Source organism: Balaenoptera acutorostrata, chromosome 4, assembly GCF_949987535.1.
Source record: "Balaenoptera acutorostrata chromosome 4, mBalAcu1.1, whole genome shotgun sequence".
Lineage (NCBI taxonomy): Eukaryota > Metazoa > Chordata > Mammalia > Artiodactyla > Balaenopteridae > Balaenoptera > Balaenoptera acutorostrata.
In genome coordinates, this window is record NC_080067.1 from 57,387,525 (window position 1) to 57,409,599 (window position 22,075).

Consider the following 22,075-nt stretch of genomic DNA (forward strand, 5'->3'; position numbering starts at 1 on the left):
CAGATACCTTCCAATGGTCATAAATTTTGCATGTGATTCCAACACAATATTTCTATCCTCATTGTAATACTGTCTACCTTCATTTATTTAGAAATGATTCTTAGACTTGCAGTGGTTAAGAACACAGATTCTGGAGCCAATTTCAAATCCCACCTCAAAAATTATTAAGCTACATGGCCTTGGGTAATTCACTAAACTTTCTGTCTGTGCCTCAATTTCCATCTGTATATAACGGGAACGGTAATAGTAGCTATCCTATTGTGTTCAGAATCAAATACATTAATATTTTTGAAGTTTACAGAACAGTATCTGTCACGTAATTACTGTTATTTGAGTTTAGCTATTGTTATTAGGTTCTTTCCAGCTCTAAAATTTTATGATTCTATTATCTTCCCTATAATCTTCTTTAAATGGAAATATAAGCTACTGATAGATGCTTTGTGTTTTAGTGCATTTATAAGCATTGACATCATCTGCAAATAATGTGACAGTTTATGATTTGTGATATGTGGTACATACAGTAAGAAATTTGTCTTGATAGAGCACCTTCTGGAAAGGGTGCTGCTTAACTGGAGAGCCTATTTTGGGTTTGAAATAGTCAGGTAGGATCCACAAGTCCAAGTATCTATAACAAATAAGTCATTTTTTCCCCAACTTTAATTATATATGCATGTGTGTATGTATGTGTGTGTATATATACATACACATACATATATGCTTTTCAATGATGTGTAGATAGAAATTTCTAATTCCTCCTCAATAAGGAAGTGGTGAAAATCCTTAGCCTGGAAGGAAGACAAGAGAAGTCTGTCTCTTTTGGAACAGTCCTAGTGTATCTATCTGCTGGAGATTTCTCCTCTTTGTGGGCAGTTCAGGTTTTCGTTATAATTTTGTATTGCTTCCTGAGGCATTCTTGTGCAGGGGTAAGCTGGATATCTGTGTACTTGTATAGCAAGACATTTAATCCTAAATGCAGAAAGTTTTCAGCCACTCAGTCTGATATTGTTCAATGTTAAAAATTTAAGGCAGAGATTTTTTTTTTTTTCTGTTATTCTGGATATTTCTATATTTATGAAGGGTACATTTTCCCTGATATGCCCTTTGAAATATTGGATAAAATCTGTTTTCTCCTTGGCTAGAATACCTGACTACAGAATAGGGTAATTCTCAGCTTTGATTTTGAATCATGCAAATGTATCACCTATTCATAAAGTTTAATCAATAATTTAAAAATACAAAAATAAATTAAAAGATATTTTTAAAATTAAGGACTTTGTCTTATTGTGTAAGGCAGTATTAATAAAATATAAATATTAAATGAAGCTCTAATAAAAGTCTCTCCACTCAGAGTTTTCTTTTTAACTATTTTGTTTTCATTCTCTTGTAGTTTGCACTACCATCAGTATATTCCCAAATTCAAAACTTTTAAATTCCATTGTGTCTGATAAAGTTTTCTTCACTTTCATATAAATGCTGTTGATTTTAGAAATCAACTGGGTGCTTAAGGTACAGGGTGGAAGCTTAACTTGATCTTCCATTCAGTGGTAGTAAAACTTGAAGGATGCCAAATTCCCTCACAGTGAAAAATGCATCCCTATGAGGCTGACACAGTGTCTGAAAATCTCACCATTAACATTGCTCCTTGCGGGCTTTGTGGAGACAAGCATTTTAATTAAGTTAAGGCCTCATATTTCCTGGGTAAATTATTTGCTACCAAACACAATAGCATGCATTTTTCCATCTTATTAAAACTTATTAACACACAGCAGAACCCTGAGGAAATGACATGAGATAGAAAACAAGTGTTTGTCTCGGAGGAATGAAGAGGTAGAGAAAGGTCAGATTCATGAGAGTTGCCAGGTCCCCAGTGGGCATTTCTAGACCAAAAGGGAGTATCGTGAGGTTTCAGGAATCTCTTGTGGTTTCTCCTAAACTCTTCACCATGTTATTTGGGTTAGAACTTTTTTTGTTTGTTTTCCATTTTTGTTTTTTGTTTTGTTGGTTTTACTAACTGGCTCTTTAAGACAAGAGCTACCCACATTTTATGTGACCTTGTATTGTCTCTGTACTGGTTAGCTATGATCTCAAACTGTCATTCTATCTTGGTGCTGCTGCAAGAACTTGCTTTTGCCACACATGTCTGAAAGTTTCTGTGGACTATTTACTTAAAAATAATAAACAAAAACAAAGAATACAGTTAGGCAAGATGGTAATGACACAGCAGTGCATGGAACTCTGAACATGAATGATAAATTAATTTTATTTTTTTTAATGAATGTGAAAATGATATAGACTCCCACTTTTGGCTAGCTATAGCCATTAAGTGTCCTAAAAATCCCCCAATTTAAGGGACTTCCCTGGTGGCATAGTGGTTGAGAATCTGCCTGCCAATGCAGGGGACACGGGTTCGAGCCCTGGTCTGGGAAGATCCCACATGCCGCGGAGCGACTAGGCCCGTGATACTGAGTCTGCGTGTCTGGAGCCTGTGCTCCGCAACAAGAGAGGCCGCGATAATGAGAGGCCCACGCACCGCGATGAACAGTGGCCCCCACTTGCCGCAACTAGAGAAAGCCCTCGCACAGAAACGAAGACCCAACACAGCCATAAATAAATAAATAAATAAATAATTAATTAATAATAAAAAATTTAAAAAAAAAGCTAGCTTTAGGAGTGAGGTGTATTGCTTTGTAAGTTTAAGGAAGATCCAGCTATTCCTATTTAAAAAAAAAAATCCCCCAATTTAAAACAATTAAAATAAAGTAAAACCATCAAAAATCTAAGAAATCAAGAAATTAAAGAACAATCAAAACAAAACACACGAAACCCCAAAAATGGCTGAAATCCAGAGGAATAAATTGATCCTGGGGCTGCAAAACTCCTGGGGGAATTTCGTAACCTCTAAAATAAGAGATTTACATTTTATTAACTATGCAGAAATAGGTGACAAGTCCTTGGTTCCATGTAATGTGAGAATTGGGACTGAGGTCTTTATTAAAGTGAAATTTTTAATGAGTTTCATCCATAGTAAAAGAGTAAACTAGTAAAATCTAACTCATCAACAAAGTAAGAAGACAAGGAAACTTCTCTATCTTGCCTTAGGGTCTAAGTAAAAAAAAAAAAAAAGTTTATCTTGAGAAATGGTAACTGAAGGCCAACTCTCATGCAGGTTTGGGTTTCAACATTATACTATTCACATAATATGTGTACATATTCTGGCACAGTAAACCCCATGCTGATAAATTAACAGTAACAATGCTACTGCATGGTGTTTTGGGTAATTGAGCTGAATAAAATACAAATTCTCTCTGGAGGAATCACATCGGGCTCATGAGGGTTTTATCTCATGAGTGTAAGAATGGTTCAATGTTGGAAAATCAATCAAGATAATTCACTATATTGAGAAAATTACATCATTATATCAATTGATGGAGAAGTCATTTAACAAAATCCAACATCTCTTCATGATGGACACTCTTGGAAAACTAGGAAGGAAAAAACACTTTATAAGTCTTATAAAAGGCATGTACAAAAAAGCTAAAGCTAATGAAATACTTAATGATGAAACGCTGAATGATTTTCCCTTAAGATCCCTTAATGCTTTTTCCCTTAAGGAACAAAGCGAAGACATCCACCCTCACCACTTTTAGTCAACATGATACAAGAACTCCCAGCCAGTGAAATAAGGAAAGAAAAAGAAATAAATGGCATAGGAATTGGAAAAGAAGAAATAAAAGTCTCCCTATTCACAAATGATTATCTATATATAGAATTCCAAGGATTCTGAAAAACAAAACACAACTCCTAGTACTAATAAGTGAGTTTCCAATGTCACAAGATACAAGGTTAACACATAAAAATCAATTATAATTGTTTCTTTTTGTTGAAAAGGAAATCAATTTTTTAAATATTGTTTACTATAGTTCCCTCCAAATGATCAACTTAGGTATGTAGGTAACAAAATATCTAGAAGGATCTGTATGCTAAAAATTACAAAATTTTGATTAATCAAAGACCTAAATAAATGGAGAAACATATAGTGTTCATAAATTGGAAGACTCAACATAGTAAAGATAACAATTTTATTGGATGTAATTAGGAGCCGATCAGATGCTGCAGAGGAAGATATCAATGAACTTGAAGACATAACAATAGAATTAATCTAAAATAAACAGAATAATAAAAAAAAAGACTACAAAAGGAATGATCAGAACCTCAGTGATCTGTGGGGGAAACATCAAGTGATATGACATGCATTTAATTAGAATTCCAGAAGAAAGAAAGGTGTGGAGAAGGAAAAAAAAAAAAACTTAAGGAAATTAGGTCTGAAAAAAAGATGAAAAGTATAAACCATGTTTCCAAAATACTCAAAGAATCCACACACAGAAATTCCATGCCAGAACAGATGATAATCAAATTGATAACTACTAACAATAAAGAAAATAATTTAGAGCAGCCAGATGAAAAAAGCTACATCAAATGCACAGGACCAAGGATAACAGTGACTTCAGGCAACTTCTCTTCTGAAACTGTGCAAACCAGAAAACAAAGGAATAACATCATTAAAGAGCTGAGGTGGAGAGGGGTGGGGGGAATACCTAGAATTTTATATCCAGAGAAAATACTTCTCAAAAACAAAGGTACATTAAATTTTTTTCAGGGAAACATAGTATCAGATAATTTATTGCCAATACAGCTGCATGACAAGAAATGTCAAAGGAAATTCTTTGTGATACAAGAAGGAAACTTAGATGTAAATAAATAGAATAATTTTTAAAAATAAATAAAAAATAATTTTTCTCAGTTTTAAATTTGTATAAAAGCTAATTGACTAGAGAAAAACGCAAGTAATTTATTGAGGTCTTCGTAACATATATAGAAGTAAAAATGAATGAAAACAGTAGCGCAAAGGGCTGGAGAGGGAAATGATACTATGTTGTGATAATCCTCTTAATGTGGAATATTATAATATTTGGAGGTAAATTTTTGTTAAGCTTATAAACTCTCAAGGAAACCCTAAGAAAATATTAAAAAGGAGTTTTAGCTAAATAACCATTAGTAGAGATAGTGAGATACTGAAAGTTACTCAATCCAAAAGAAGGGAGGGGGAAAAAAACAGAGGAACAAAGAATACATCAAACAAGTAGAAAACAAATGGCAAGATGGTAGATTTAAACCTAAACATGTCAATTATAACATTAAATATAAGTGGTTTTAACACACCAATTAAAAGGCAGAGATTAGCTGATTGGATGAAACACAACCCCAAAATCTGTAGTCTGTGAGAAATTCTATATATAAAGAAAAAGGTTAAAAGCAAAATGATGGAATGATATTTACTATAAAAATATTAAGCATAAAAAAGATTAATTGGCTATATTAACATCACAAAGCAGACTTCAGAAGAAAGTATGCTACATGAATAAAGAGGGGATATAAATGTTCATATCAGAATTAATAGCTGAAAGCTGGCCCTATCACAAATATCTATAAACAGGTGAATGGATAAAAAAAAATTGGTATACCCAAACAATGTATAAAAAGATAAAAAGTAATGCACTACTGAGACACATGACTGCATGGATACATCTCAGAAATATTATGCTTATGAAGAAGTCAGACACAAAAAGTTACATTGTGTGATCTCATTTACATAAACTCTAGAAGTGTCAAATACAATATCTGACAGAAAGCAAATTAGTGGTTTTCTGCATCCAGGGATGAGGGCTAGAGGGAATTGACTGGAAATGGGACAAGGGAGCTTTTTTAGATGAAGGAAATATTCCATATCTTGATTTTGGTGGAGGGGTACATGAGTGTTTAAACCACCCATATACATGTGCACTTAAAAGGGTTCATTATATTGACTGTAAACTGTATCTACATATGTTTATTAGAAATGAATGAATTAATGAATATAAGAGTAAGTAAAAAATCTGAAAAAAAATTTTAAAAATCTGAGGCAATATAATTCCTAAAGGTGTATAGTTGAAAACAATTTCCAAAGATGATAATAAACGGAACAAGCTCATTACTTAATAATACATTCAAAAATTAAATAAAAATTCAAGTGTTTTGGGAGACATAGAGTTGATAATTTTATACAGAAGAACAAGAATGGGTGTACGTGAAAAGTCACAGTTGTGGTTAGATCGTATAGGTGGAATGAGCAGTGTAGGTAGGAAGTTTTGATTGCAAAGATGCATGCTCAGGCTTCAAGCATACGGGCAGGCCTCCATTTCTTGACCTGCGTGGTGCTCATTTGATGATTTAATAATAATTTAAACTATTGGTTTTGTGTATTCTCTATGTGTATTATTTTTCACAGTATAAATAAGAAAAGTCAACTCTGACTGCCTTCACACCAGGCTCCAATCATGTGCTCTATCACACGTACAATTCATGATAACATCGGTTTCCTCAGAGTTGACTCATATTTTTAATAATTTATGAATGTGCCTTTCTCTCACACTCTTATAGGTTTTCCAGAGGTGATTTGGAGAGAGGGAGCCAGCATCCTGTACTAATTTGCCACCTTAGCAAGAAACAAAAGCTTTATCACTTTTCTTTGAAAAGGCACTTCAGCTTTTTCTGTTACTTGATCTCTGTCTTCCTGATTGAGTTTGATCAGATGTACTCTAACATATATATGATATATATATTTCTATATATGAGAATTATTATATATATTAATTCAATACATGATATATAAACATATGCAGTATACAAATATAAAAATATATGGCATTTTATATATATTTAAATATGTAATGTATATATTAGAGGACTTCTGATCAAACTATACAGTCATAGACTAATTGTAATGCTTTCCTCTGTTTTTATTTAATATTATTACAAACATTTTCTCATATTATTAAATATTTAAACATCTATAATTTTTGGTGACCACGTAACATTTGAGATAATGGATGTACATGCTGATTTTTACCTTTTCCCCAATTATTGTTAGATAATTTGATTGTTTCTAAATTTACATTGTGCATAATAGTTCTACATTAATCTTTCACATGAAAATATGATTGTATTCTTAGAGTGAAATCTTAAATATGGAATTATTGGACTAAAGTTAAATTTTAAGATCTACGGGGGTAAAAATAGAATATTTTAAGAATTGTTGATACTTTATTCTGGATTTCCTTCCAGATAACTTTTAGCAATTTAAACTCTTAGCAATAATATGTAAGAATATCTATTTCAGCATACATAGCAAATGTAATCAGTTTTAAAACTTTCTCAATTTGATGGTTTAAAAATTATATCTCCAATTTGCATATTTTACTGCCATTGAAATTGACATTTAAAATTTTTTTGTGTATTTTATTTCTTTGGTAAGTTTTTTAAATTGAAATATATTTGACATAACGTGTAAATTTAAGGTGTATAACAGGTTGATTTGATATATTTATACATTACAATATGATTACTGTTGTAGTGATAGCACCTTCATCACATCACATAATTATCATTTCTTTTTTGTGGTGGGAATCATTAAGATCTAGTCTCTTAACAAGTTTTATGATTATAACACAATATTGTTATCTATATTCACTGTGTTGTACATTAGATCTCCAGGACTTATTTGTCTATTAGTTGCAAGTTTGTACTCAAATAATTTCTCTCCTATTCCCCCATCTCCCAGCCCCTGGTAACCACCATTTTACTCTTTGTTTTTATGAGTTTGGTTATTTTAGATTCCACATATTAGTGATATCATACAGTATTTATCTTTCTTTGTCTGATTTATCTCACTCATCATAATACCCTCAAGTTCCACCCATGTTGTTGCAAATGGCAGGATTTCCTTCTTTCTCATGGCTGAATGCTATTCCATTGTATGTATATACCATATCATCTGTATCCACTCATCTGTTGGCAGGCACTTAGGTTGTTTCAATATCTTGGATATTGTGAATAATGCTGCAGTAAATATGGGAGTGCATATATCTCTTCGATATCTTGTTTTCATTTCCTTTGGGTGTATACTTAGAAGTAGAATTGCTGGATCATGTGTTAGTTCTACTTTTAATTTTTTGAGGAACCTCCATCTTGTTACCATAGTGACTGAACCAATTTAAATTCCTACCAGCAGTGTACTACGGTTCCCTTTTATCCACGTCTTCGCCAATACTTTCTATCTATTGTCTTCTTTTTTTTTTTTTTTTTTTAATTATAGCTACTTTATTTATTTATTTATTTATTTTTGGCTGTGTTGGGTCTTCGGTTCGTGTGAGGGCTTTCTCTAGTTACGGCAAGTGGGGGCCACTCTTCATCGCGGTGCGGGGACCGCTCTTCATCGCGGTGCGCGGGCCTTTCACTATCGTGGCCCCTCCCGTTGCGGGGCACAGGCTCCAGACGCACAGGCTCAGTAGTTGTGGCTCACGGGCCCAGCTGCTCCGCGGCATGTGGGATCTTCCCAGACCAGGGCTCGAACCCGTGTCCCCTGCATTAGCAGGCAGATTCTCAACCACTGCGCCACCAGGGAAGCCCTATCTATTGTCTTCTTGATGATGGGCAGAGGATCTAAACAGACATTTTCCAAAGAAGACATCCCAGTGGCTAACAGGTACATGAAAAGATGCTCAACATCACTCATCATCAGGGACATGCAAATCAATATCACAGTGAGATATCACTTCACACGTATTAGAATGGCCATCAATGTAAGCTGTTTATTCATCATCTTTTGTCCCCTTTTCAATCGGGAATTCTCCTTTTTTATTGGTTGATAAGAACCCCTTTTATTTATTTATGTTTATGTTTTAGAGTAACTATTATAAGTTTATACATGTCTTATTTATTGTAAATCTTTTCCTCAGTATCTACATTGCCTTTCAGTATTTGCTTTTAGAAGTTTTAGCTGCTAAGCTGTAGATTTTTAAACCTGTGAGGCATTGATCTTTTCTTTATTGTCCCTTTCTTTCATTTTACCTTTAGAAAAATTCTCTCATGCACCGTTTAGATATTCAATGAGAATTTATTCTACATTTTGGGGGGAGTTAAAATTGTACATATTTATGTAGTACATATATAATATTTAATAAACATACATATAAAACATATATAATACACATAAACATAAAATACATATTATGTATATAAATTAATTAATTGCCACTCAAGGGAAGAGGAGAAAGAACAAGAGCTCTTACTCTCTCCCCTTGGCTTCCGTACCTCTTTTTCTCTCTCTCATATATACGTATATCCCCCTAAGTGAAAGAGATTTTTACATTAAACTTTAGGATAAGTTGAAACTTTTATAATGAGCATTTCTCAAAGAGCTAGAATTATATATATATATATATATATATATATATATATATATACACACACACACACACAAATATATATACAGTATATATGTGTATACACACCTACATATACAGGTATATACATGCACATACACACAAACACAGTAAGGATCTAACATTATTTTGGTTTCAGCATCATTTATTTATTGGATAAAATAATTTTTTATTTATTTGAAATGCTTTATTATTTTATTTTTTTCTACAAAATACAATCTCTTTGAGTGTTTTCTGTTCTTTAGATATTTATACACCCACGTACTTAAAAAACACTTAAGGCATCTTCCATATTGAATAGATTTAGACATATGTAAATGAAGCATCATTGAAAAAATTTAGAAGAAAAAATGAGAAAAATTATTGTACCAGAAAACTTGGGCAAGGTTATAATTGCAGTAGGGGAGAAAAGCTAGATATGCCAATTATGGCAGGAGAGAAAAAGTGTAGGTTTATATATTTCTCATAGTAAACATAAAGATAATGTTAAGTGTTCACTATATATAAGATATTGTGAAGTATATTACATGTATTATCTCACTGAATTCTTAAAAATCCAGGATTTCTTTTTTACCAATGAGAAAACCAAGACTTGAAAATTTAATTTCCCTTGTCAGAAAAAGTTGGGACTAGGCCTCAGATCCAAATCTTTCTGACTCCAAAGCCATCATCTTAACTATTGTGCTATACTACTTTTGTCAGATTATAGAAAACATAAAAGTTTATCTAGTGAGACAAATACTCTCCTATCCCTGTGTTCTAGATGAAATTTATTGTGTGGATGTTTAGTAACAATGATGGATAATGTCTTCAACACACGTTTTACAGAAAACAGAGTAACACTTTAAAAATGGGCATTTCTTGTATCAGCTTTTGATAACAGCTTAGTTCATAACATTGAATTATAACTTAGTGCAGGCATTTCTATGGACAACAAGGTTGAGACAACTCAGATATGTTGCTATCTATGATCAGCTTTGATCAGGAATGTATTTATCATATACCATCATAGGGAGAGCCATAGGGGATCAGAAGGCAGGGCTTAATTTTTTTAAAGTATCAGGTAAATGGCAGATTCTATTAGAGAGGAAAACAAGTCATGCAGAAAAGTCAATGTGAGTTAGCAGTTATCTGTCCTCAAAATAACCAAGATAGTTCCCTAAAGAAAGAGCAGAGTTGAGAACTGAAGCTGGTTTGATTACTTGTTCTGTGCATGTGAAACTTTGAGTTATGTGGAATTAAACTCAGTGCCAAGTCAAAAAATGCCAGGATTAAAGGGCTCTTCAGAAGCCTGATTCACCACTGTATTCCAGCACTCAGGAAGTGCTGGGCATGGAGCATATGTTAGATAAATATTTATGCAATAAATAAATGAATAATAGCATGAAAGAATGATTTTCCAAGGACATAATTTTCTTTTAAAGAGCTATGTGTGTATCTTCCTGATCACTTTTGGGATCATATTAAAACTTTGACAATATATGAAGATTTGATTATGTTTCAATTTTAATAACTTTCATTGATAGGAGTTTTTCCTTTAATTAATAATGTAACAGTCATATACAAGCACTGTACTAAATTGTTCCTTGTACATAATGTCAATAAATCTTCATCAAAACCATTATAATTTACATATTGTTTCTTCCTTCTGCAGTTGAAGACAATAAAGGCTCAGAGAGGTTAAGCGTCTTGTCCAAGGTTGCACAGCTGTGAGTAGCCAGGATTTTGCCCTATCTTCCCAAACCCATGCCATTTATGATTCTGTAAATCAAATATAGATCCACATTTTCTCCATTTTATGTCTTTGAGAATTATAAAAGTTTCAAATTATCCTAAAGTTTAAAGTAAATCCCTTTCACTTAAGGGGATATATGCATATTTAAGTGAGAAAGAGATATCAAGCCAAGGGGAAAGAGCAAGAATTTCCTTTTGTCCTTTCTCCTCTTTCCCTGAGTGGCAACTGACTAACACACCTCAGAGACTACATGAATTGAGCCACTTATTTTTTTCGGGGGTAAATCACACAGCCTAGCAAAACGGCATTGCTGTTTGTATTCATGATCTCTGATTTCAAATGAGCACCCACCCCTATTCAGCATTCTGTATTTCTCTATTATGCTCACTATTCTCAGAAATGTCTATTGTATATATTTTTTTACTTTTCTAATTCGTTCAATCTCTGTTAAGGTACCAAGTCATTACTGCCAGATAATCTCATATTTTATAGAGAATGTAAAAGTGATCAGATGGGTGATTTCTCTAATTCCACCACCAAATCTGCCAACAATCCTGGATCTGCTTCCATACTAGTTTTGTTGTGATTCGATGAAGGAAGAGCAGGACATTATGGCTTTATGATTTTAAAATTAATGAAAACATTTTTGCAGACCCCTAAAATCATTTGTAAGCCCCCAAAACTGTTCCTACTGTGCTAATGAGTAAGTGGGCTCTGAGGAAGAGCCTTTCTCACTATCGAATACTAATCCTTCTTAATGCACTGGATTGCATCTCCTGCCACCTGCTCAAAGAACTTTCTATTTTAGTTTCCTCTTCTCATTATATTAACCACTTTTAAAAATACTGGATTTTTACCACCAGTATGAAAACAAGCTTTAGTGTCTTCTAGTTTTAAAACAAAGAACAAACAACAGAACATTCATTCATTATCTTCCCCCTGTTGCTAACTGCTGTCTCTGCTCCCAACTAGAGATAAGCTTCTCTCAGTTCTACCTTTCTTTGAGATTAACCAAATATTTTTAATAATAATTATTTTCTTCTATTAACTTAGAGTAATGCATTTTTCTTTTAATTGTTATCCAAGGAACTTTCACTGCCTGTATCCTCTACTATAAATTGAATACAATTGGTGAGGGCAGACATCCTTGCTTTTTCACAATCTCAGGGAGAAAGCATTCAATTTTTCACCATTACAAGTGATGTTAGCGGTAGGATTTTTAGTATATGCCCTTTAACCAAAATCGAAGAAGCTATTTCTATTCCTAGTTTGCTGAGAGTTTTTAACACATTGCTTTTTCCACATTTATTGAGATGATCACATGATTTTCTTCTTTAAACTGTTGATATGGTGAATTGCACTGACTGATTTTTCCCCCATTTTTTATTGTGGTAAAATACACATAACATAAAATTTACTATCTTAACCATTTTTAAGTGTACACTTCAGTGGCATTAATTACATTCATATCGTTGTGAAACTGTCACCACCATCCATCTCCAGAACTATTTTAATCTTCTAAGACTAAGGCTCTATATCCATCCAACAATAACTCCATTCTCCCTTATTCCCAACCCATGGCAATCGCTATTCTATTTTCTATTGCTATGATTTTGACTTCTCTAAGTACCCCATAAAAATGAAATCCTACAATACTTGTCTTTTTGTGACTGGCTTATTTCCCTTAGTCTAATATCCTTACGGTTCATCCATGTTGTAGCATACTGAAGAATTTTTTTTAAGGCTAAATAAGATTCCATTGTATATATATGCCACGTTTTGCTTATCTATTCATCCATGAATACTTGGGTTGCTTCCACATTTTAGCTATTGTGAGTAATGCTGCTGTGAATATGGGTGTACAAATATCTCTTTGATACCCTGCTTTCAGATCTTTTGAGTATATACCCCAAAGTGGAATTGTGGGATCATATGGTAATTCTATTTTTGAAACAACTCCATATTATTTTTCACAATGGCTGTATCATTTTACATTCCCACCAGTAGTGCACAGGGGTTCCAATTTCTCTACATCCTCACCAATACTTGTCATTCTTGTTTTCATAGTAGCCATCCTAATGGGTGTAAGGTGGTATCTAATTGTAGCTTTGGTTTGCATGTCCCTAATGATTAGTGATGTTGAGCATCTTTTTATGTGCTTACTGGCCATTCATATATCTTCTTTGGAGAAATATCTATGCAAATCCTTTGCCGCTTAAAAGTTTTTCTTTGCTTTTCTTATTCAAAATTGTTTGGGTTATTCTATGTCATATGTATTTTTTAAACATTAGGATTAACTTGTTGATTTTCAGGAAAAAAAACTTAGTGAGATTTCATTGGAATTGCATAGATCACTTTGGAGAGACTCAACATATTAACATTATTGAGACTTTTAATTCATGGAAAGCACTGTATTTCACCATTTATTTAGGTCTTCTTTAATTTCTCTCAGGAATTATTGCACATATCTTATTAAATATAATACTAAATATTTCATAGGTTTGCATTATATTATATTAAAACTGACATGTTTTAAATTTCAAGTTCCAATTGTTGTGTTAGAACATAAAACAATTGATATTTGTATATTGACTTTTTATCCTGAAACTTGCTAAACTCATTTATAATTTTGAGTAGTTTTCAAAAAGATTCCTTAGGATTTACTACATGCATGGTCCTGTCACATGTAAATAAAGACAAATTCATCTCTTACTTCCCAAAATGCATGCCTTTCATTCATTGTTGAATAAAGTGGTGAGAGCTGAAATCCTTTTCTTGTTCCTGAGCTTGAGGGAAGCGTTCAGTTTTCCAACCTGAAGTAGATGTTAGTTGTAGGATTTTATAGATGTTCATTATCAGGTTGATGAAATGACTTTCTAATCTTAGTTTCTGAGAATATATGGGACTGATTGTTTCGCTTATATGTCACAATTTCTTGCTTCTTGGTCTTTCTAGTTATCTTTGATTGTCTGCTGTATAGTGTGATTTTATGTTGTTGAGTGCTTGGATTTTGTTATCTTCCTTTAAAGATTGTTGCACTTTTTTTCCAGAAGACAGTTTAGTTATTATTGGATCAGTCTGATCTTTTTGAGACTTGTTTTAACACTTGACAGGGTAGGTATTGACCAGTCTTTAGGAATAATGTAGTTCTACCACTTAAGTATGACTCTCTGGGGTCTCCATTGACTGCTCTGGTGATCATCAAGAACTGTACAATCCAGTTGGTCGAGCTGAATGATTCCCTTTCCTGTGTGAGCCTTGGGAGGACTTCTGCAGTTTACAGCACCTTGGCCTCAGGGAGTTTTTTCCCTGGCCTCATGGAGTTCTGTTGTATGTATGTACAGTTTAATTTTAACATCAGATTCAAGGGGACTACTGTGGAGATTCCTGAAGGTCTTTTTATGAAAAATTCTTTTCATCTGGAATTTTGCTTTTACACCCTGAACTGAAATCTTTTTTCTTCAGTCAGTGAGATCACCGTGTCCTGCTTATGATTATCCTGAATCTACCGTAGTCCTGACTGTGCCTCCAGAAGGAGAGCCACAGGGCTTGTAGGGCTTGTTTCTATCATTTCCCTTTTTATCAGGGATCACAGTTTTATACTATGTAGTTCCCAATATCTGAAAACAGGTGTTTGATGTATTTTTTCCAGTTTTCTAGTTACCTCTAGGAAGTTAAGTACAGACTCTGCAACTTCATCATGGTTGAAAGCAGAAGTCTTGTTATATTTTTTAAAGTTGACTTTTATTTTCTTTTTACTGCAGTTTTAGTTTCACAGCAAAATTGGGTGGAACTGAGAGATTTCCTATATACTCCTGGCCCAACACATGCATAACCTCCTCCATGATCAACGTCCCCCACCAGAGTGGTCCATTAGTTACAACTAATAAACCTACATTTACAAATCATTATCTCCCAAAGTTCATAGTTTACAATAGGGTTCATTCTTGGCGTCACACATTTTATGAGCTTGGACAAATATATAATGACAGGTTTGGTATTAGTAATCCAGATTTAGGCCATTTTAATAGATGTGTAGTGATATCTCACTGTTGTTCTCATTTGCATTTCCTGGATGACATATGATATAGAGCATCTTTGCTTATTTACCATCTATATATATTCTTTCATGAGGTGTCTGTTAAGGTCTTTGGCCCACTTTTTGAAATTGAGTTGTTTGTTTTCTTATTTTTGAGTTTTAAGAGTTGTTTATATATTTTGGATAACAGTCCAGTATCAGATATGTCTTTTGCAAGTATGGGTATTCTCCGCTTTTCAAAAATTTGCTTTGCACCACTTCACTTTTATGAAAGGTCTACATTAGCAGCTGTTTCCACTAACCTAAAGAAGAAATGATAGCATTCAGCGTTTGTTTTGCAGCAAGCAATTGTAGAAGCAGCTCGCACCTGAGGAGTGGTAGTGACACTGCCAGGCTCCTTTCCCAGGAATTTCACTCAGCATCAAACTGCCATGGCTGTGAACTGTATCCTGAGCTTCTGTGCTTTATTTGATTTATTTTGTACATCCATTAGCAAGATGTGCCCTGAGATATTTGCTTCTTTGCTTTATGTCATTTCAGCTTATAAAAGGTTTCATAAGAATGCTTTACTTTTGGATAGTGGGGAGAAACCTGTATTATTTCCCAGTTTGTGACTAGCCTTTTGTGTGTGCGCGTGTGTGTGTGTGTGTGTGGCTAGCCTTTTCATTCTCTTGACATTGTCATTAGCAGAGCAGAAGTTTTTAACTGCAAAAAAATCCAGCTTATCAATTCTTCTTTTTTATGGCCATGCTGCAGGGCATGTGGGATCTTAGCTCCCTGACCAGGGATCGAACCCATGCCCCCTGCGTTGGAAGTGTGGAGTCTTAACCACTGGACCACCAGGGAAGTCCCAAAAATCCAGCTTATCAACTCTTTATTTCATGGGTCATGACTTTGGTGTTGTATCTAAAAAGTCATCACCATACCCAAGGTCATCTAGATTTTCTCCTATGTCATCTTCTAGGAGTTTTACAGTTTTTAATTTTACATTTAGGCCTATGATCCATTTTCAGTTAAGTTTTGTGAAGGGTGTAAGGTCAGCATTTAGATTCTTTTTTTTTTCACACGTGGACATCCAATTGTTCTATCAACATTTGTTGAAAAGACTGTCTTTGCTTCACTGTATTGCCTTTGCTCCTTTGTCAAAGATCAATTGACTATATTTATGTGGATCTATTTCTGTGGACTTTTTTCTGTTTCATTGATCTCTTTGTCTATTATTTTGCCAATACTACACTGTCTTGATTACTGTAGCTTTATAGTAAGTTTTGAAGTTGGGTAGTATCAGTCTTCCAACTCTGTCTCTCTGCTTCAATATTGTGTTGACTATTTTGAGTCTTTTTTCTCTCCAAATAAACTTTAGAATCAGTTTATTGATATCTACAATGTAACTTGCTGAGAATTTTATTGAATGAGTCCTTGGATCAAGTTGGGGAGAACTGACATTTGACAACATTGAGTTCCCTGATTTATAAACATAAAATATCTCTCCACTGACTTAGTTCTTATTTGTTATGTTTCATCAGAGTTTTGTAGTTTTTCTCACATAGATCTTACACATATTTTGTTAGATTTATAACTAATTATTTCAATTTGGGGAGGTGCTAGTATAAATGGTATTGTGTTTTTAATTTCAAATTCCACTTATTCATTGCTGGCATATAGGAAAATGACTGACTTTTATATATGACCTTTGTATCCTGAAACCTTACTATAATCGTTTATTAGTTTCAGAAGGTTTTGTTGTTGTTGTTTATTCTTTTGAATTTTCTTCATAGACAATCATGTCTTCTGCGAACAGTTTTATTTCTCCCTTCTCAATCTGTATCTCTTTTATTTCCTTTACTTGTCTTATTGCATTAGCTAAAACTTCCAGTGTGATGTTTAAAAAGAGTGGTGAGAGGGGACATCCTTGCCTTGCCTTGTAATTTTTCTATGTTTTTAAGACTCACAGAAGTTTATAAAAATATGAATGGACAAGGGCTACAATGCTAGATTTCCTCTTTTTTCCCTTACCTCTTTTTATGCCATAATTTATATACCAGATACTTTAATCTGCTGTATTTTTTGTGACATTAAATTTGCCAATATATAGGGCATGCTATAAATATTACTATAATATTTAGAAATTGGAAATCTAGACAGTAAATAGGTATTCAGCAATCTATAGAGAAATGGCCTCTTGCTAAAAAGACTATTTTTACATCTGTTTTGGTATATTGATCCTATTTTGGGATTAGATCCTACTCCATCAGTACACAGATTTACTTTTCAAATCTTTAAAAGAAAAATTGTCAAGTATTCCTTAAAAATTCCATTTAAAATCTCCTCATTGTACAGCACTCTGTTTATGTATACCAAGTCACCACATGCCATTGCATAGTAAATTTTTCTATAAAGAAAAAAAAAGGCATAAATATACTTTGAGTTCCTCTATTCACTCTGAATAAAAATCCCCCAAATGATATTGCCCTAGGCCAGCGGTCCCCAACCTTTTTGGCACCAGGGACCAGTTTCGTGGAAGACAGTTTTTCCACAGGGTGCATTGGGGGGATGGTTCAGGTGGTAATGCGAGCGATGGGGAGCGATGGGGAGCGATGGGGAGGGCAGATGAAGCTTCGATTGCTTGCCAGCCGCTCACCTCCTGCTGTGCAGCCCGGTTCCTAACAGGGGGTTGGGGACCCCTGCCCTAGGCATCAATGTATAAAAATGAAACTATATTGTACTGACGGAGAAGGAGCTGCATTTTGAGGGGTTTTTTAAATTGGTGAGTAAACTTTTTATAAACCACATACACACTCTCATCCACTGCCACTAATCGTTATTTTAACATAGTATACAAAACAAACAACTAGATTATTTCTTCTACTGAATTCACAGCACATCTAAAAATTTTATTTTCCATATCCATAGATGTCAAGATATTATAATTTGTTATTTACCACAAAAGTAAAAAAAAAAGTGAAGCATGGTGATTATAGTTAACACTGTATTACATACTTGAAAGTCACTAAAAGAGTAGATCTTAAATGTGCTAACCACAAAAAAAATGGTAATTATAATGAGGTGATGGAGGTGTTAACTAATCCTATTATGGTAATCATTTTGCAGTATATGTATATCACATGAATACATTGTACATCTTAAACTTACACAATGCTATATGTCAGTTATATCTCAATAAACATGGGAAAAAGTCAGCAAAATTAATTAATGTCATTAATGTCATCTTTCACCCTTTCTTTGCTTTATACTTCTAGGTGTGTCAGGACAAAGGCTGTAATAAGGACATTCATAATTTATGTGATAAGTCTTGGGTAACTTCCAATGACAAGTACTTTCAGTGGTCGAAAGTTATAAAAAGTGAGTTATGGGATTAAAAATCTCTAATTGAATTGATGGAGAAATATTATTAGAAACAGGTATAGAAATACTTTATAATTTACCCATTAACTGAAAGTAAAGTGGCTTTTTAAAATCACTCAGACATCACGTTTCATCACAAACAGTCTAAAATCACTGTAGTCTGAGGTCAGAATTTTTCACATTAAGAAAATTTCAAGGAGCAGTTCCCTGTGGTAAATATATGAAATTTGATATATTTTATCTTTGTGTTTAATGCATTTTAATGAATATAAATTTGTCTATGTCACTTTATTCCTTTGTTAATGGTCATTTAGTTTCTAAACATATATTAATTCAATATATTAATTTTAAATTTTGAAAAAGAAGACATTCCTACCTAATCTAACCTTCTCTACCTGTACCTGAAAAAAAAACTCTTAAATTTTGTGAATAAGGCATATTTACTAGAATTCTTGAAATGGAATTTGATACATTCATTTGGGCTGATTTTTTTTTCTAGCCATATCTTTCTTATTATATATTTTATGTTTTTTTAATTCAATCGTTAATTTGATTATTTGCTTTATGGGATTATGTTATTCTTTTATACCACTCTAATTGCTTAAGTATTTGTAGCCACAAATGTTTCAATATAAGAATCTTGTTTCTATACCAATCTGATTAGTCATTCCTTTTAACTTTTATGGTATTGCTATCATGGTATCCTCTCTGTAGGACATACTTCAGCTCCCTTGGTTTTCCCTTTTTGGTTTCTTTCATTAAAATTTCACCTCAGAAGGGATGCCTCTTGGTGCTAGTTTAAGTTAGTAATAATCTCCAGTTTTACTGAGTCTTCTAACCTAACAGACCAATGCTACTTTTTGCTAAGAAAACTTCTTTGTTGGCTTATCTGCAAGCCTTAGTCAACCACGGGGATTCAAACATATTGCTTGTTGCTAAGATCATAGTCTTTTGACATCTGATATTGTATATAGTTATAAAATTTTGTTCATTAGTTAATGCTGGGAAGCAATTTGATAAGCTGCTTATGTCTTCTCTATTGACTAAAACTAAGCATTTCAACTTTCTTTTAAATCTAAAAAATACACCTCTTCTTTGAACAAAATTGTAAGTGAAACCCTAATATTTGAAAGAGGTAAAATTGAAAACTGTTCTGGCTGAAACAGAGATGGTTGCTCCCCTTTCAATCTCCTCACCTCTCTCTAAAGGATATCCAGAGAGAGAGAGAATGAGTATGTGTGTTGATTCCTCTTTGAGTAACTCTAATGTATACGTAGCTTGTCTGTGTATATATGGAATCATCAATAACTGGCATATTTATTAACATGGACATACATTGTTAATTGAAAAGAACAATATGGTCTGAGGCTATCCGTGCATACAAAAAGTCATATGCCAGTCTTTCTTTTAGCTCTGTAGCACTAGGCAAATTATTTGACCTCTCTCTTCCTTGTTTTTCTCATCTATAAAATAGGTATAATGGTAATAACAATCTCACAGAATTGTTGGGTGATTTAAATGAATTATTACATGTAAAGACATAGAATAGAGCCTGGCAGATCTACAAGAGATCCTACAAATATTAGTTGTTATTTTTCCCTCTGTCTTTATTGTACTTTAATTTATGATTTTTCTACATTAGTATGTATAATTTTTGTGATATAAAAATTATAAAATGAAAAATGCTGAGGGAGCATATAAAGCAAGGAAAAATACTCCCTAAAAATGTAAAAGTGCCTGCATTTTTACCAAACCTTAAATGTTAAGGTTACAAAATTTTTGGTTACCATGATATCTTTACAAGAGGCTGAAAATCGGGGTTGTGTCCAGGATTCTGTGCTTTAGATTAGCAATCTGATTTTTGATCTGAGCTTTACTGGATGTTAGGGGTTCTGCTGAGGTGCCTCTGGGGTTGGAGCAGGAAATGAAGGGAGGATGAGTGAGTGGGGTCCAATACATTCCTCCTTTTTTCAACAGTGCAACTTCATTTTTATCAGTTTTATATAGTAGATGTCTAGAAAAGTAGTTGAAAGCAAGTGTAATGAATCAAGTAGAACATGTCCTACAAATATTTGAATCCCATCAAGCCTATAAAGATGACTCATTTGAACAAAGAGAAACATACGTACAATGAGCAGAAGAAGCTTTTCTTGAAATAAACATTACTTGTCAATTTTATGAGAATGATTAATGAGACCATTTTTTTAATAAGATTGGATACCATGATGACCCAAGATCCATTAATTATTATAGAAAACTTCTCAATTGTACAGTGATTCTCATCAATTTCCTGAGTCTATAAACAAAAATTATTACCAGATCACCTCTCATGTTATTAGAATTTTGAAATCTAAAAAACCCTGAAGTATGTCAGTGCCAGTTTTCACAAAGCAACTTAATTTTAAAAGAACCTATAGAATTTGTGGTCCCCAAAGGAGAAGCTTTTCCAGACACGACTCACTGAAACTCATTTGCCAGCTCAAGTTGGAGTCTCAGAGCCTCTTTGTAATGCTGAGATTATAAACCAGATGCCTCCAATCAAGTTCAATTCCAGGAAATGCTGGCCCAGCTTACACTCAAAAAAATGCTCAGAACTTTTTGGATTACACCCATCTATTCATGGTGAGTTAAAATTAGAAGGAAAGAGATCTTTCTTTAGAAATCATTCAGTGTTTCTCAAAAATCTTCCTGTGACATCACATGTTTATTTACCCAGGAAAGTATGAAGAATTAAAAGTGGATTTATAGAGGTGGTGATTTTGCAGGGTCTCTGATTTCAGCTGGAGGCCTTGATAAGTGGCAGGTGCTTTATCACGAAGACTAACTGGCATGTTGCAGACACAGTGTGTTTTCTCCCTTGTACCAAGGACCTTTCTGATGATACAGCCTGAGAGCTTGTCTCCTCAAATCAGAATGATGAAATTTTCTAAGTGGCAGATAAATAACCCTTTCTGTCTTTCAAATAATCGATGCAAAAGCAAACCACAGAGAGAAAGGCTCAGATGGAATTTTTAGGGCCAACAGCAATATGGATAAGTAATAGCATTAAAGGAAGCAACAGTAGCATGAACAGAGAGTTCAGGAAAATTAGACAAGAGCAGAACAGTCCAACAGCATAGAAACCAAAAAGGAAGAAAAGTGAAAAAGAAAGAAATCTAATAAGAAATAGTATTCACTAGAACTTCTTATCTACCTAAAGACTAAGTAACTTGCAGAGGTCTCCCTCTGCAAGTTTGCTGCAAACATAATACTGTAAGAGGAGATGTGTAGTTTAGTTGGCAAGATCTGTGACAATGTTAGGCTTAAGGCGAGAGTGTTGGACCACAAAGTGAAGGAATAGACTAAGACAAAGACCTAGCAGTCTCCAGACCAGAAAACTGTTTCCATCTCTCTAGGGTAGAAGGAATAATGGTTAAAATGGACTCAAAATTGTACAATTGTCTTATAATGAAGTTGAGTACATTTGATTTAACTGCTTTATTTGATTATAATTTATCCATACTTCAGCAACCAAGGAACTCTTAAATCATTTATCTAAGCCTTATTTAAGAATACTAAAGTAACTATTTGTTTTTAAGGATGCTGTCCCATCAATGCTAATAACATTTCTATTTA